The sequence below is a fragment of the Thermobia domestica genome, unplaced genomic scaffold (genome assembly GCF_964235325.1).
Source record: "Thermobia domestica unplaced genomic scaffold, izTheDome1.hap1.1 HAP1_SCAFFOLD_1672, whole genome shotgun sequence".
NCBI classification, from domain to species: Eukaryota; Metazoa; Arthropoda; class Insecta; order Zygentoma; family Lepismatidae; genus Thermobia; species Thermobia domestica.
The window spans coordinates 16,012-30,215 of NW_027657382.1; the positions used below are offsets into that span (position 1 = coordinate 16,012).

The 14,204-nt window shown below is 37.5% G+C and overlaps 1 non-coding gene across 1 annotated transcript; it reads left to right on the forward strand.

Moving 5' to 3' along the window:
- Positions 1-1,843: 1,843 nt before the first annotated feature.
- Positions 1,844-1,962, forward strand: LOC145677949 (5S ribosomal RNA). Its single transcript, XR_014130111.1, has one exon. It is a non-coding gene; the product is annotated as a 5S ribosomal RNA (ribosomal RNA).
- The last annotated feature ends 12,242 nt before the right edge of the window (positions 1,963-14,204 follow it).

Genomic DNA, 14,204 nt, shown 5'->3' on the forward strand with positions numbered 1-14,204 from the left:
TGAACGCCTGCATTAAGGAAGTTCGTGTGTCCATCTTGCAAAATGTTTCGTCTTTTTTCATGCCCACTAAGATAAATATTCATTTTGCTCTTTTCTCCGTATGCAAACCACATTTCTTAAAGGCAACATTTTCATACAAATGTAGTACTAAAAACTTCTAATTGGCAACATCTGGGCTGCGAAGAGGAAAAAGAAAGAAATCTCGTACGTATTCGCGCGCAATTCGGAATTAGCCAATGAAAAGCACAAAAGCGGCCACCATCTCTCTCTCTTTCTTATTAACGGTTTTGTACTTTCTGCAGTTCTATCAGTGCTGCTAACCTCTTACTATATCATTGAATATGTATGTTTATATATATATATATATATATATATATATATATATATATATATATATATATATATATATATATATATATATATATATATATTTTACAAAAAATCATACTACTACGGAATAATATTAAATGCCTGTAAACCCTCATTTCTGTTTGCACTTTCTGTTACACTACCTTCCCCGAACTTCTTTCAAGTTATTAAGTGCAGAACGGGGAGTTATACATATTTACTTGCGCTTTCACAATATCTGCACATTGTGTAATAATAGGAGACGTATAAAATAAAACTATATACTAATACGTATATATATATATATATATATATATATATATATATATATATATATATATATATATATATATATATATATATATATACAGTACACATTCCACTATCCGAGGCTTTCCTTTTCTTTTCTTGCTGACGATAAATTACGCTCTTAGAAATGTTGTCTGAAAACAATAAGAATATGTGCAAAAAATACAATCAGAGGTAGAGGTCTTTAACAGGAACTAAGCAAGGGAGTTGAAAAATTTTTTATGCATGTAAAAAATATAGACATGAACCAACTTGTGAAATAAAAAGACCAGAAAACTACTCTTTCTAAATTATGTGTAAACTTTTTACCGAAAACGAAAGTTGCACGAAAGACTTTTTGTCCCTTTTTTGGCCTCCGGTGCTTGGGGTCCCTGGTTCAATCCCAGCTCGTGCCGTGTGAACTTTGTCGTGCATAAAGACCGTGCTCATGGGTTTTCTCGGGTTTCTCCCGTTTCCTCCCACTTTCTTCATTCAGTACTCATCATCACCGTCTCCTTTAGCGTAACCGGTATAAGTATGCGACGTAAATCTAAAGATTTCATTTCATTTCCCTTTTCTGCTCATACTGCTGATTATGCGCGATTATGCCAACATCCAACTCCGCGGATAATCGTGCGATTACTGTATATACAACTAATACAGATACGTAATTACATTATCAGTTACAGTATCGGTTTTTATTTACTAATTTGCCTCACTTTATTTGCATCCCTGCAGTAAATAATTCTTATCGATAATAGTTAAAATGTATATTACATTTTAGTGCTTCACGACTGAATGATCATCTGCCTTACGTTATCTCGCAGCTGAAGAGGATGCTACACTGAAAACTACCTTGCGTTATAAAGGGTAAGTGAAACATATCTTAAAAATATCTTTCATACATTTCATTGTGTACATTAAAGAATGTAAGTTTGCCTTTTTCCTGTAATCAATACTTAATAAAGGATTTATTTTTATTTATTTATATACAATTTCATACGTGGTTCGTGATAGTAAACTCGATAGGACATAGTGGCACTATGAACATCCGAATCACTCATCATTCGAACATTCAAATATTTATTCGAATATTAGTATATTCCAAGTAATGTTAACGACGTTAATATGCTTGCCTTTATAGTTAATAATGTCAATTCTTACTTAAAACATACTTCCTTAACAGGACATTGAAGAAAAGGTAGTTGCCAACGGCCATACCATGCTGAATATACCGGTTCTCGTCCGATCACCGAAGTCAAGCAGCATCGGGCCTGGTCAGTACTTGGATGGGTGACCGCCTGGGAACACCAGGTGCTGTTGGCATCTCTTTTTCAAATTTCATTATCCTTCAAGTACGAAAATACTAGAAACATTAATTTTATAGTACTTTCAAGAGATAATTTATCAACATTATTTCATAGCGATTAATCGATATTCTAAGCGTTATACCCACTATTTCTTACACTAACAGCCTGTTTATTTGCACGGCACATTAAAATAACCTGATTTCCGATCCGTGTGCACCTACTACTATACTTAACACGGAATGTATTACCACTTTTTAAAAGTAAATTATTATGACTAAGTGTAGATCTCCGGCGAGTAAATGCCTTTCGTATACAAGCACGACACATCTCCGCTATGTGCTTTACTTTTTTACTAACAGCATATAGAAATTGGATTTCAAGGTGTTTCTACATAACAGAATGAAGCAAATTTCGTGATTTAACTCTTTCGAATAATGTGTTGGTCCTGACAAGGACCGTTTGAAATGAAAAATCTTGAAGAAGATTTTTACTTAGAGCTTGTGTACTTGGTAACAGCCTTCGTACCCTCACTTACAGCGTGCTTGGCAAGTTCACCAGGCAAAAGAAGGCGCACAGCTGTTTGGATTTCCCGGCTGGTGATAGTTGACCGCTTATTGTAATGGGCCAAACGAGAAGCTTCAGCAGCAATACGCTCGAAGATGTCATTAACAAAGCTGTTCATGATACTCATAGCTTTGCTAGATATGCCAGTGTCAGGATGCACTTGCTTCAAAACTTTGTAGATGTAAATGGCATAGCTCTCCTTCCTCCTCCTCTTCTTCTTCTTATCTCCCTTGGAGATATTCTTTTGGGCTTTACCAGCCTTCTTTGCAGCCTTTCCGCTAGTTTTTGGTGGCATGATGACTCACTCGTTCAGCAAAATTAGATGTGTCCGCCGATTTATCGACTTCATTTAAATTACAGTACGTGTTTCAATTCGCGCCAACTGCCTTGCTTTTCATTTGATGCACTCGGGTGCACGCTTGAAGTAGTAACAAAACTGACTTGATTCATGGGAGGCCGCAATTTTTCCTCTCATCTTATTACGAAAGAATATTGAACAATGTCTGGTCGCGGCAAAGGTGGAAAAGTCAAGGGAAAGAGCAAGTCCCGCTCCAGCAGGGCTGGCCTTCAATTCCCAGTAGGCAGAATCCATCGTCTTTTGCGAAAGGGTAACTATGCCGAACGAGTTGGTGCTGGCGCTCCCGTGTATTTGGCTGCAGTCATGGAATACCTGGCAGCTGAAGTTCTTGAGTTGGCAGGCAACGCTGCTCGTGACAACAAGAAGACTAGGATTATTCCACGTCATCTGCAGTTAGCTATCCGTAACGACGAGGAATTAAACAAGTTGTTGTCTGGAGTTACAATCGCTCAGGGTGGTGTTTTGCCCAACATTCAAGCTGTACTTCTGCCCAAGAAAACTGAGAAGAAGGCATAAATGTAAGACCTATATCTCATACAAATCGGCCCTTATGAGGGCCACAAACCCCTTTATAGAGGAGATTTACGATTGAAATGAATTGTTTTCGATATACAGACTCATCAAAAGTGTCTGAGATAGTTGCTTAGTGTCATTCGAAATTCTCGCTGCTATTCGATTAATTAGTATGTGTAGTCGTCGATCGTAATTGAAGCCCATAGGAAGTCACACTATCTTTAGAATACTCCAAACAGCGATGTGCTTAGTTCCCACTACATTATTAATTATAAGATCATTACCTTTTGTATTGTCGCTAGCTACATTTTTTTGATATTTGCGTACATCGGGCTCATATTACCCAGAGGACAGGACAGTCGAGCCCAGATTCTCAGCAATGGAAGAAAACCTCATACCACATATTCTCATGTACTTCATGCTAGACAAAGGAATTTCCAACATTCTTAAAGCACTCATGTTTCTCTCTTGCGTTGGCTTGGCTGAAATTACTCTGTTCAATATGTTCTCGACATTTATTATTGTTCATTACTATGCCCCAATGACATCATGAACAGAGCGGATCAAAAAACTTTCCTAAATTTCTTTTGCAACATAGTAATGACATTAAATGCACACTTAAGTACGATTTATTCTTTGCAAGGTCGATATTCATATTTGTGTGATATGTGTTATATGTATATGGTTTGTAATACGCAACTACTCTTATTCTCTGATCTCAGAACTCATTTGCTACTGTGCCCAACGAGCGAGCCTAGGTTTCTTGTAACTACTGCCTTTCTTTAGTAAATAATGTGAAGTATACAATGCATTAACCTACATCTCATATTTGTATTACTCTTTATTTTACTAACCCGCTACGAAGTGTCATTAATTTACATGTAAATCACAATAGACACTACCGCAAAAGAAAAAAATCGAACCCAAGACCACGTAAACAAGATAAAGGACAAGATTCAGGTTTCTAACGCATTATTCGCCCCTCACAGCACAGTATAGAAGTTGTATAAGCCTCTATACGTACATCCTACTGTCAGAACAGAAATTCCGACTTGCGTTTCGCATCTCTCATGCTCGCTACTTCCAACAAATCGCCAATTTCCAACCAGAACCCCTTCTCCAGCATTAATACTGCTACATATGAATACGTATACATGAACGTACATAATGTAAAAAAAAACGTATGATTTTCTCAAATTAATCTCTCTACGTCTGTAATTTTGTGTGCATCAAAAGGCTTTAATGTAGTTACACGAATTCTTATAATCTAACAGAAAATCGCACAAAGTAAATCTTTCCCTTTATATAAATTTGTTGGCTCTGAAAAGAGCCGTTTATGCCAATTTTATATCCAAAATAGGAGGAACCCCAACTTAACCTCCGAAACCGTACAGGGTTCTTCCTTGCCTCTTCAAGGCATACACAACATCCATAGCTGTCACTGTCTTCCTCTTGGCGTGTTCTGTGTATGTAACAGCATCTCTGATTACGTTCTCCAGGAATACTTTCAATACTCCTCGGGTCTCTTCATAAATGAGACCAGAGATACGCTTCACACCACCACGGCGAGCAAGACGCCTAATAGCGGGTTTGGTGATACCCTGGATGTTGTCACGAAGAACTTTACGGTGGCGCTTGGCACCTCCTTTGCCAAGACCCTTGCCTCCTTTTCCACGTCCTGTCATTTCGATATGTTACTGCTTCGCTCACCACACACGAGAAATACAAGCCCAAGCAGCCCAAGACTCGTGGTTTTGTTCCTTCGATCATGCAGGGAAAGCACGGAGGAAAAACACAAAACGTGTCTAAGCCAATGAGAACTGTCCTTTTCGACTGACTTTATCCAATGAGAAATAGCTTGATTTAACGGTTTTGCTCTTTATATAACTTGACTTCATTCAGCGCGCAATTATTTGAAACAAGTCGTGACAGTTGCAATGGCACGTACCAAGCAGACAGCTAGGAAATCTACTGGAGGCAAAGCTCCTCGAAAGCAGCTTGCCACCAAAGCTGCAAGAAAGAGTGCTCCAGCTACCGGTGGAGTGAAAAAGCCCCATCGTTACAGGCCTGGTACTGTGGCTCTCCGAGAAATTCGTCGTTACCAGAAGAGCACTGAATTGCTCATCCGCAAGCTGCCCTTCCAACGACTCGTCCGAGAAATTGCACAAGATTTCAAGACAGATCTTCGCTTCCAAAGCTCAGCTGTCATGGCTTTACAGGAGGCAAGTGAAGCTTACCTTGTAGGGCTTTTCGAAGACACCAACTTGTGTGCTATTCACGCAAAGAGAGTCACAATCATGCCTAAGGACATTCAGCTTGCTCGCCGCATCCGTGGGGAACGTGCTTAAGTTTGAAGTTCTGGCACTGAGTTCAAAAACGGTCCTTTTTAGGACCAATACACTACTTAGAGATGCTGTTATCCTAACAAGGATCTTGTCCATACTTGTTATCTTTTTTTTTTAAATTCTCACGCCGTATGTTGCATAGTTAATACATCTACCTTCGTTTTCCTCTCGTTTCGTATATCATCCTATCTTTCAAGTATATTCTTTAGTTTTCCCCTATGTTTACCGATTGATTATCTTCGTTTTATGTGGTCAAGGATTCGATTTTGCCATATGTTGCATAAGTTAACTTCGATTCAACCACTGTTTGCCCTTCTCAACGTTATTAATCTCATAGAACTCGCAGGCGAAATATGTACTTCTTCCAAGGTAGCAAAAGTAATATTTTCTCAGAGGTCGCTGCTGTTGAATGCAAACGTTAAACTAAACTTTCTTTAAGTGTCTGTTTGTACTTAACATCAGTTCAATTGTACACCTACATTTCTGCTGGTGTTACTATTTTTCTTTATAGCAATATTACGAATTATAAGACGGTATCCGTGGTTATTAGCGTGTTCCCTTTTCCTAACACTTTCTCATTACACCAGTATTTCCATCATTCATTAGGCGTAATCACCCGTCTCCTTTATCATAAAAATCATAATAGTACGACGTTAAATTGAAACAGTCTACTTCACTTTCACGAGTTGTAATAAGTTCGAACATTTCTTTCACCCCAGCCTTGAAAAGAGTTGATTTTAGTTTAGTGTCCCTTTCAGCAGCAAGGCTGTTTCAAACGTGGACCTACTTATTAACGTGCAATGCGAAACATTTGAGCTCCCACCGAGAATCGAACCCAGTCAGCCTGCAAAAGTTTTTCTAACAAATGCATTAAGTGCGTTTTCTGTACTGTTTCGCTACTTGAAGATAGGAACAAGGAAAAAGTAAGTGATCACAAATTGACATTACGTAATGTGTTCCCCATTTTTTTTCGAGTACACCATTCTTGACACCCGTGAAAGCTTTCTTTCCCCACCCTCAATTCCCCTCTGTTATAAAGCACTTACATCAAGAAGTGCTTCGGTTAAAAAGAAAACTCAAAGTCCCTTGCGTGTATACTATACATTGCTATGAATGAACATGTGATAATGATAGGAAAAGCACAATTTTACTCTTCTCAAAGTATTTGATGGCTCTAAAAAGAGCCGTTTTAAAATGTCAGATGATTTACTGACACATTTACTTCTTCTTTGGTGCAGCCTTCTTAGCACTTTTCGGTTTTGCTGTAGCCTTCTTTGGCTTCGGGGCCTTTGGCTTCTTGGGAGTTTTTGCCTTCTTCACTTTAGATGGTGATTTCTTAGGTTTGGGAGCAGCAGCCTTTTTCTTTTCACCAGTCTTCTTGGGACGTTTAGCTGCTGGCTTTTTCGCAGGCTTCTTCTCCTTTGATGCTGATCGTTTCGCCTTGGTTGAAGATCCACCTTCAGGCTTCTCCTTCAGCGATGAAGCACTAAGCTTAAACGATCCAGATGCACCTTTTCCCTTGGTCTGAACCAAAGACCCAGAAGCAACTGCACTTCTCAAGTATTTCTTGATAAATGGAGCAAGCTTCTCGGCATCCACTTTGTAGTTCTGAGAGATGTATTTCTTAATAGCTTGCAGTGAACTTCCTCCCCTTTCCTTCAAATTCTTGATGGCGTTGTTCACCATTTCTGATGTTCTTGGATGAGAAGGTGTTGTTTTTGGTTTCTTAGGCTTTGCAGACTTCTTAGGAGAAGCCTGTGCCGGGGCTGCAGGTGCTGATGCCGTATCTGCCATTGCTTTCTGCAATAAACTCAACGATACTGAAGAATGAAATTTTCGCTGGCAGGCAGCGTTGAGTTTGGTTACGGAGCGCGGACCGGATAGAAAGCACTTGCTGAGGCGGGCTGAGGTAAACAGAAGTTCGTAGTTGCCACAACGATAAGTGTGTTTCCTTCTATTTTGATAAACGATTTTTTTCAGGTATTCAATGAATGCACCAGATCCTATTCTTCCTTACTGGCTAGAAGAAACTTTATTCCACATAACTCAAAAGGCATTTGTTTTTATTCGCTTTTCTATTTTATGTTTCAGTCATTGCTAAGTCGGTCACACTACTTTTTCACCCTCCTTGTGCTTATAATTTTCATAATTTAACATGGAAATACTTATCAATAAATAATTATATTACCATGGTAATTAACTTCAATCCTTCCTGTGATTATACGCAAAGTACCATCTTCGTACTGCTTACTATAGTTCAATGAAGGGAATCTATAAAGTAACGCGTGTCGCACACATCTGCCTTGCAAACTCCCTGGCCTACTTCCAATGTATAGACTTTTATTTCAAATCCTGATTTAATTTCATAATTTTCTGTAGATTTTAACATTTTATTACCCAGCTTCTTAATACGAATGACAATCAAGCCTAAATATTTATTCCCTTTAACTTTATTTTTCTTTTTTATTTTGTGCCTTGTTTCATATTTGTTCTTACGTTAGCAATTAACGCACTTACCGTAGTTATGTATGAACAGGTTGTTTCTATATTTATTTTATTCCAAATAAATTAAATATATATACGGATTATTTTATGGTAGTTGATATTTTCTGTTGTTTCCTACGTGAATTGAGGAAACGCACGGACTTTCGCCTAATTCTTGTGCTACTTTCATATGTCTGTATCTGTCGAATGCTGTCGATCTGTCGAAATGTGTATTACTATCTGTCGATTCATCGAGTGAACTGAATTCGTTAACCATTTCACCAGGCGCGCATGCATTTTTTTTTTCTTCTAAGGGATCCAAGCTTCGGGGGGCAAGGTTCCAATACTACAAGCCACTATGTCTATATACTATTATTCTGCATTCGAAAACACGATAAATATTCCACTTACTTTTTCACAAAAACATGATACAGACAGAGTACAGATGAAGTGTAAGATCAGATTTATATTGATGATACATCAATATTTTCCCTGTTAATAACTACATTTAATGAGAAAGTCTGCAAATGTATGTTCACTTAGGAACTTTTGCGAGGAGTCCGCACCCGGTGGACACCCCGTGAGTACGCCTCTGCACTTGACTATACTTCGAATTATACTGCAAACAGTTGTATTTTAGTTTCCCCGTTTAGTTCATCGATATCATTAACACAAAGAAAATAGATGTTATAGATGCGTATTCTCAGTTCTCGCTTTATATCCGGACGTCTGCAAAAATCTACTCCTTTTCTTTCTTTCACGCATCCACCAAACTAACAATGATTTGTATTATAATATTTGCGCATAAAATGTATATCTCATACCTTCCATGTTCTCAAGTATTCATAGACAAAAACGGTTACTTTCTGCGAACAAATTGTCCAAACACAGTGCAAATGTCATCTATAGATTGTCCTGGTTCCGTCTGCGTGTACATAACAATGCGTCATAATCATACATTGCACATTAAGGATATCAATTAATCTTCCCAAATTCCTAGATATGCCTGGCAAAAGTTCCGCGTGTTGTAAGGATATTACATTTGTACTACCGACAAGGTGGTATCTTCCAACATTGAAGTTCAATAAACCCCAAATGTGTCGGATATAGTATTTGATTTCTTGTCTCATTGTTTGCGTCAGAGATGTCTTCTCAAGTTAGGATTTACGATACATACAGGATGAGTTGTATATATTGTTGCTGCCAGCTCTATATTAATCCCATATTTGTAAACGAATAAAAACAGTATTCTAATTATAACAATGTGCTCACAATTAATTTTATTCTTAATTGTTATACGTATTGTTGATTAAAAATGAAAATGTTGCTAAGTGAATTTTATTAATATTTTCTGTTGCGTGATATAGGAAGTGAGTGAAATATTGGAGGAATATAGTGTGCGTAGCAGATGATGTGCAGTGGCTTTGGATCGCCTGTGATAAGGTAAGGCATTTGCTATTTTAATTAACACATTTTATATACTGTAATCCTAATTATTTTTATGTGAATGTGCTTACTACTTGTGTATTCAGTGGGACCGATGTTTTAATATGTATGGTCAAGCAGTGTCGAGCCTGGTCAGTGTGTGGATAGGTGACCATTTTTTGTAAATCGATAACATTTAACTTTGTAAACACGGATGAAGTAGAAGTATATTTATTTTATTTTTTACCTCAAATATGTAGGACACTTCTCCTTTGTACATCAATTATTATTATTAGTTCAACTTGTTTACAAGTTAAATGAAAAGAATAGTCGTTATCGTGTGATGATTGTGCTCATTAGGCTAAAGAAGACTCGTGATAAGAAAGAAAAGAAGAACGGTGCTCAAGTTTCGTCACAGCATATTCTCAAAAATTTACAGGCAAAATTCAGTGTTCTGCATGAAAAGGCATATTTGTACGAAAAAAAAAAAAAATTCTGCAGACGACAGAATTAAATAAAGTAATACACATGTATTTTAGAGTTACTGGTGTAAAATCATTACAAGTGCTTTGCCAGGTGGCCAATAAAAAGCACGAATACTATTTAAGGGAGCCAAAACAGGAGAAAGCTGGGGGCCTGAGCGATAGCAAGAATGTGCGTCCAAAGTGAACAGGAGCGAAGGCGACGCGGGTATACGTATAAGCAAGGGTAGTGGAAACCAGTTAGTTTTCGAGTTTCAATAGCACTTGTCATGCATCCATACTAGTAGCGCCCCGCTTGTAAACATTAAGTACACTATGCAAGAATACACCGCCGGTGGAAAATAGTACCTAATACAGTTATCTTTCATATATACTGACTTATTTTACAGTAGTAACCCAACACTAGTAAACGTAAAATAAAAGTGTATAACTTTATATTTAATTCTATCGCCTGGCTTAGTTTTTCACCTGTAAGATGTACTTATTTAGAGCAAGTTTCTTAACTAGCAAATTAAACCGAGAACCACAGCAACCATATATATATTCTTATGATGTACTTTTCTTTGAGTGGTGTTCTCTGTCTATTCAATAACATTTTCTCAGTTTAATGCTAGCAAAAAACAAAACAAAATCAAAGTGTTTCTATATAAATTTAGTTCACCGTGTTGTAATATCACATGGAATTGAAAAACGAATAGTCGAACCTCTGCTATCTCGATCAAACTTCTCAGGATGATATACTGACTTACCGCAGAAGTTCGACTGAATACGTTTCTCAGTTCCATGGGAGAACCTGGAGAAGCAAAAGCCTGCGCAACGGAAAATACTAAATAAACTTGTAGAGCAGGTCAAGATGTATCATCATGCCAAGTTTCATTCAGATCAGAGAAGTTTGGCTGCAGCCATTTTCATTACAAAGCACAAAATGGATGGTCCCTAACCTCGAGAATCTTCACAATTGTCGACGAGTTGAACTGCACTCATCTGATCAAAATCAAACTTAAAATGGCAGTTCACTTTCAACTGTTAAATAATATGATATGCAGGCTTCTGCTTTCCTAGTTACAGTCTATCCACTGTGGTATGCATATTAGTAGAAATGTGAGAGTGCATATTTATTAAAGATTTGCTTCAAAAAGCGATGAAAGACATAGGCATTCCCGCGGGCGGTGATAACAAGATGCCGGAAAACGAACAAGCAGAAAGAATATGGGCTGAAGAAGTGTAAACGACGACGCGGCGGCCCGTAAAGGTGTTGCCGTCCTATTAAATGAATAATATCAAAAGAAAGAAAAAAAAAGTAAAAAATTTCGCGCTCGTAATCAAGACAGAAAGCAACTAAAGGAAATCTTTGTTTTACGTCCCACGTTATGCCGCTTAGGCTAAAAGAGGCGCTGATTATGAGAAATGATTGAAATGGTGGTGGAATGAAGAAAGTGGGAGGAAACGGGAGAACCCCGCGGTAACCCACCGCACATAGTTTTTGTCCACCATAAAGTTAACTTGGCGGGGGCTCAAGACAGAAAGACGGTTGGAAAAACAAATAAACGATGTTCCATCCCGTAAAAATGTTGGCGACCTATGAAATCAATATTTTTTCTTAAAGAAAAAAAAAAGAATTAAAAAGAGAAAAAAAGGTCAAAATTTCGCGCTCGCTTCGCTCGCGATCAGCAGAGAAAAGAGGACGTGACGCACCCCTAAAAGTGTTGGCGACCGATTGAATAAATATTGTGGGTAAAAAAAAAAAAAAAAAAGTCAAAAATTTCGCGCTCGCTTCGCTCGCGATCAGCACAGAAAGAAGGACGTGACGCGCCCCTAAAGGTGTTGGCAACCGATTCAATACATATTGTCGGTAAAAAAAAAAAAAAAAAAAAACGCTCGCTTCGCTCGCGATCGACATGAAAAAGGCAACGACGTGACGCCCCGTAAAATTGTCGGCGACCTATTCAATCAATATATTCGGTTGAAAAACAAAGTCAAAAGTTTCCCAATCGCTTCCCTGCCGATCGACATAAAAAAAAAGGCAACCCCTTCACCTCTCCTTATGCATTCATCAGTAAACATACAACCATAGATCACAATACCACTCACATCACCTATCAGTTCTCCACGTCCATCAAGATCCAATCATCGCCCTGGCCCTTTATGATGATACACAACATTACATGTTATTGTGTGCATTGCCCCGCGTTACAATACATGACCAAAAAAAAAAGAGAAAAAGAGCTGCACTGCCTTCAGTGTAGACATGTTCGTATTCGTAGAAAATGATTTTAGGTACACGATAGTACAGTAATCTATCTTCACATGCTTCAGATGTGAACGATACCTACACATGAAGAGGGCTCCCGAGGTTTCCTTTTCCAATAGGATGGAGCTCCACCACACTTGCAGAATGACGAGAAGTTATGTTAATAAATATATCCCAGAGTGTTTCGTAACTCGCCCTTGGTCCTAATGATGAAGCGTTCTTCAGATGGCCCCGATGTCTCCACACATGATACTATGCGACTTCTTTTCACGAGGCTCTCAAAGATCACGTTTGTGTCCTAACATTCTCTGCAGATATGACACAGCTGCGATAGCGGATCACAGAAGCCTTTCCTCTCCTTACAAGAGACGTGTTCATTCGAGCATGGGAGTAATTCGACTATCGATCAAATATCTCCCGTGTCACGATAGTAGTCACTTTCAATTCTTCTAACGAAGGTAAGAAAAAATGCTATACAAACTTCCTTTCGGTATATAAAGGATTAGGGGCCCAGAGAATATTTTCTTTCAAGAGGATACATTCTTTTTCGAACACCCTGTATATAGATCCTCTAATTATAACTGCAAACAAAATGTTGATTTTGCAATTGCTTCCATGAGAGAAAATTCTGTGCACTTTCTTTCTGAAGGGCCGGGCCTAAACGTTTTCCTTAATCATTAAATTTAGTAGTTATCTACAATTACATAGTTTTCCATTGTTCTCAAAATAAAGATTTTTCTCTATGAATTGTTGAATGTTGCTAGGGATATTGAAGTAATTCTTTTTAGTGTTTTTTTCTTTACAATAATGTACTGAACGCCTGCATTAAGGAAGTTCGTGTGTCCATCTTGCAAAATGTTTCGTCTTTTTTCATGCCCACTAAGATAAATATTCATTTTGCTCTTTTCTCCGTATGCAAACCACATTTCTTAAAGGCAACATTTTCATACAAATGTAGTACTAAAAACTTCTAATTGGCAACATCTGGGCTGCGAAGAGGAAAAAGAAAGAAATCTCGTACGTATTCGCGCGCAATTCGGAATTAGCCAATGAAAAGCACAAAAGCGGCCACCATCTCTCTCTCTTCTTATTAACGGTTTTGTACTTTCTGCAGTTCTATCAGTGCTGCTAACCTCTTACTATATCATTGAATATGTATGTTTATAATATATATATATATATATATATATATATATATATATATATATATATATATATATATATATATATATATATATATATATATTTTACAAAAAATCATACTACTACGGAATAATATTAAATGCCTGTAAACCCTCATTTCTGTTTGCACTTTCTGTTACACTACCTTCCCCGAACTTCTTTCAAGTTATTAAGTGCAGAACGGGGAGTTATACATATTTACTTGCGCTTTCACAATATCTGCACATTGTGTAATAATAGGAGACGTATAAAATAAAACTATATACTAATACGTATATATATATATATATATATATATATATATATATATATATATATATATATATATATATATATATATATATACAGTACACATTCCACTATCCGAGGCTTTCCTTTTCTTTTCTTGCTGACGATAAATTACGCTCTTAGAAATGTTGTCTGAAAACAATAAGAATATGTGCAAAAAATACAATCAGAGGTAGAGGTCTTTAACAGGAACTAAGCAAGGGAGTTGAAAAATTTTTTATGCATGTAAAAAATATAGACATGAACCAACTTGTGAAATAAAAAGACCAGAAAACTACTCTTTCTAAATTATGTGTAAACTTTTTACCGAAAACGAAAGTTGCACGAAAGACTTTTTGTCCCTTTTTTGGCCTCCGGTGCTTGGGG